Here is a 4342-nt window from a genome sequence, read left to right as displayed (position 1 = left end):
GGGCGATAGCGTGGACTACGGTCCCTACAAATCGTAGAATGGTGTCGTTAAAGTTTACAACGTCACGAAAAGATGTGCACAAAACGTCGGAGGAAACAACTTTGATAGCAATAGCAAAAACTGTAAGTTCAACCAGCTGATTTGATAACAAAGTTGCATGTTATAAAAGTAAGTTATCCGCAAAATTAAATTTTGGAATTTAAAAAAGCGATGAACAAAAGAATATTCGGCATACCTAAAGAATACCTACCCTTGAGCGAGAGAAAAAAGAATACGTGGACGTGGTGCACCCCTTTCTGCTGAGTTTAATGGTAAACTTTTTTTTTGGTGCAAATTAACAGGGGCGGCGCTAGGGGTGGCTAAACGTGGAATTTTCAACATTTTCAAATGCTTATATTTTGAAAACTATTGAACCGATTTTTAAATCATGGACACAGTTGGAAAGGTAATTGAAGGACCTTTCATTCAATATATCTGTGTTCGTATGGAAAAGTAGCTAATGTCGAAAGGCTGGCTTTAGTATAATGCGGCATTCCCTTTATTCTTTAAACGACAAGGAATTTTTGGACGAGACTTGACAAGAATATTGACTTGCTTGTATCTGAACTATTTCTTGCACGTATATTTGCCAAAAGTTGTTCTACGACTCAGCGCCGGTGAGTCATTCGCAATCTTATGCTGCGAATGCCGATTTATACTAAAGCCCGCCTTTCGACATAAGCTACTTTTCCATACAAACACAGATATATATCTATGTACATAATGCAAACATATTTTGAGAAAAATTAAAAAAACCAAATTATCGCAATGTTTTTTATAAAAATGTATGTTTTTCGTAAAAAAAATACGTAATTAACTATATTAACAAATATGTTTATCGGAAAGTCCATAAAAATACCTTTAATTTGGCGTATAATTTTATATAGTTAAGTTTAAGTACAACTGCAGGCAGTGCAATAAAACAGCTGTATTAATGTTATATGTTCTCTGCAAGAGGTGGTCAGCCCCTTTTATTTGGCAACACAGAAAGAAGAATTCTACATAGTGATGGTTATAATCCCTAAGCGCGGCCGATGGCCGCCTACGCAAAAAGGTGTTCTGCCCCTTTTTTTTGGACTAAATCAGAAAGGAGAATTCTACGTTGTGAGGGTTATAATCCCTTAGCGCGGCCAAGGTCGCCTACGCAGAAAGGAATTATACGCAAAAATACTGTGGATAGCGTAGCTTGATTAATTATTCATTTAATTCTACAACTCAATCTTATAACAAATAAGGTGATTAAAAAAATGGTTTGTATATATTTCTTTAGTATTTTTTTAATTTTAATTAAATTTTTATAAAAGCTTAAGAGAGTCAAATTTGATGTCCACAAGAATTTTCTGCTACAAGTCATATATCAAATTAACGGTATTTTGTGCTCTAAACATATCTGCTAATATAGTTAATTACGTATTTTTTAAAGAAAAACATACATTTTTATAAAAAAATTTCATAATATCGTTTTTTACCTTTTCTCGCATATATCGAATGAAAGGCCCTTCAATCACCTTTCCAACTTTCCTACTTCAATTTTGTTTGAATAAATTGAGTAAAAGATCTGAAATTTTAAGAAAAAGCACTTGCTTATTTTTATTCATACGGCCCATTGTTGTTGTTGTTGTTGTAGCGGCTACAACAACCCCGCCCAGATCGGTTGGTATCTCAGTCGTTGTCGTCAAGTTCCACTAACGGCAACCCTAGGAAGCGTGCAGCTTCTGCGGGGTTTGCCCATAAGGACAAGGTCGTTAGGGATGTCGGGTTTGCCGGGCATGCGAAGAGATGTTTCGAGTCATGTGGGGTCTCTCCGCATGCCGGACATTCATTAGGCACATCCTCATTCAGCCTACTCAGGTAGGAGTTTAACCTGCTGCAGTAGCCGGAGCGAAGTTGTGCAAGTGTGGTGCGCGTCTCCCGAGGCAGATGAAGCTCCGTCTCGTCAATGTCCGGGGGTGGTGTGCCTAGAACGGCATTCACAGGTCTAGAGTCTACATAACTCGAGACTGATTCCCTGTGAATGCCGCTCAAGGCCTGTCTGTAGGCTGTCGGGTCCAGAGGTTGCTTAATGAACCTCTGGACTTCGTCCGTTAGTTCATATAGATGCCTCCTGACGTGCCTAGGCGAGGGCTCCTCTGCAAGCAGCTGTCTGCACGGGTGGCCACTTCTGTGGGTCCCGATCAGGAACTGCTTGCAGAGCATTATATTGTGCTCCTTTACCGGGAGCATTTGCGCCTCGCCGTGCAGGTGGTGTTCAGGCGTCATCAGGAGGCATCCCGTCGCTGTCCTCAGTGCGGTGTTTTGTGCGGTCTGTAGCTTCGTCCACTGCGTCCTACTAGTCCCAGGCGACCACACTGGCGCTGCGTAGTTCAAAACCGGCCGGCCTATTGCCTTGTATGTTGCCAGCAACGTTTCTTTGTCTTTGCCCCAAGTACTGCCGGCTAGCGACTTGAGGACCTTGTTGCGGCTCTGTACTTTATTGACAATAGCGGTTGAGTGCGCAGAGAAGGAGAGCAGGCTGTCGAAAGTTACTCCGAGTATTTTGGGGTTATTCACCGTCGGAATTGGTGTGTCATCGACGTGAATCCCCAGCGGTAGCCTGACCTCCTTCGTCCAGGTTGTGAAGAGGGTCGCGGAGGATTTCGTAGGGGAGAGGGCTAGACACTTTGCAGTGAAGAAGCGAGAAAGTTCGGAGAGATAGCCGTTTACTTTCGAACACAGGTCATCAATTCCATTCCCAGTCGCCATAATCGAGCAATCGTCAGCATAGGAGACAATCGAGACTCCCTCTGGTGGTTGAGGGAGCTTTGAAATATAAAAGTTAAACAGTAGCGGGGAAAGGACACCACCCTGAGGAACCCCCTGTTTTATTTTTCGCTGCTTACTCGTTTTGTCTCTGAACATTACTGACGAATGTCGACCACTTAGATAATTTGCCGACCACCGTTTGAGCCTCTGTGGGAGAGAGGAGGCCTCTATATCTTCTAGTAGCGTGGAATGGCAGACGGTGCCAAACGCCTTTGACAAGTCCAACGCTACTAGAATCGTTCTCTCACAGGGACGGTTACGGTTAAGGCCACGAGTTATCTGAGTGTTTATGGCGTTAAGTGCTGTTGTTGTGCTGTGCACTTTACGGAAACCATGCTGATGCTTCGCTGGGGTCAGGTGATTTGTAAAGTACGGGAGTAGCAAGGCCTCGAGTGTCTTCGCTACCGGGGAAAGGAGTGTAATCGGACGATACGAATCTCCTTTGTTTGCAGGTTTCCCCGGTTTGAGCAGTGGGACCACTCTCCCCACCTTCCAGATGTCTGGGATGATGAGAGTGGCCATTGACAAATTGAGGACCTCCGTTAGGTACGCTACCCCCGCAGGACCCAAATTTTTCAGCATCAGCATGCATATACCGTCGGGACCCATGGCTTTGGAGGCTTTCGCCTTCCCGATGGCCACCTGAACTTCACCGCAAGTGAAAGCAAGGGGGGCACAGTTTGTTGGCAGTTTGTGCAGCCTTCTGGTCACTCGACGCTTGGCTTTGTCCACCGGAGGATGCAGTATGAACTGCCGGCTAAAATAGCTCGCGCATCGCTCCGGGTCCGACGAAGCATGGTCGCCGAAGGAAATTTCGACTCTGTCGTCGTGCTTCGTCGGATTAGACAATGACCTCACGGTTGACCAAAGCTTGCTCACACCAGAGGTGAAGTTGCAAGTCTTCAGATGCTCCTCCCACTTCTTCCGCTTATGTACGTTTACAAGTTGCCGAATCTCCGCGTTGAGATCCCTGATACGGGGATCTCCGGGATCGGCCTGACGAAGGCTATCACGCTCATTTGCTAAGACAGCCGCTTCGGCAGGGAAGTTTGGACGTGGGTCCGATATGCACCCTGCCGGTATGAAGCGGGCTGCAGCAGCAGTGATAGCCCTGCGGAACTTACGTTCACCGAGGTGGACGTCGGTTGGTGTGGGGAGCGATGTGAAGGTGTTTTCAGTAAACTCCGCGTAACCTTTCCAGTCAGCTTTAGAAAAGTTGACATAGGTCCGGTGTTTGGCGGAGGCAAAGTCGGTTGGTTTGTCAATCGAGATGACTATGGGTAGATGGTCTGATGCTAGAGTCAGCATAGGTCGCCACGTTATGCTGTTTATCAGACCAGCGCTGACTATTGTGATGTCTGGCGAGCTACTGCAGTTACCCATAATCCTGGTGGGTGCGTCGTCGTTCATTGTGCAGAATGTCGAATCGTCTATCTGCTCAGCCAAGTCTGTTCCCCTACGATCGTTTGACAGGCTTGAGTGCCAAAGATCGTGGTGCGCA

The sequence above is a fragment of the Rhagoletis pomonella genome, unplaced genomic scaffold (assembly GCF_013731165.1).
Source record: "Rhagoletis pomonella isolate Grant_MI unplaced genomic scaffold, Rhpom_1.0 Rhpom_scaffold_00013, whole genome shotgun sequence".
In the NCBI taxonomy this organism is placed as follows: Eukaryota; Metazoa; Arthropoda; class Insecta; order Diptera; family Tephritidae; genus Rhagoletis; species Rhagoletis pomonella.
This window is presented reverse-complemented; position numbering follows the sequence as displayed.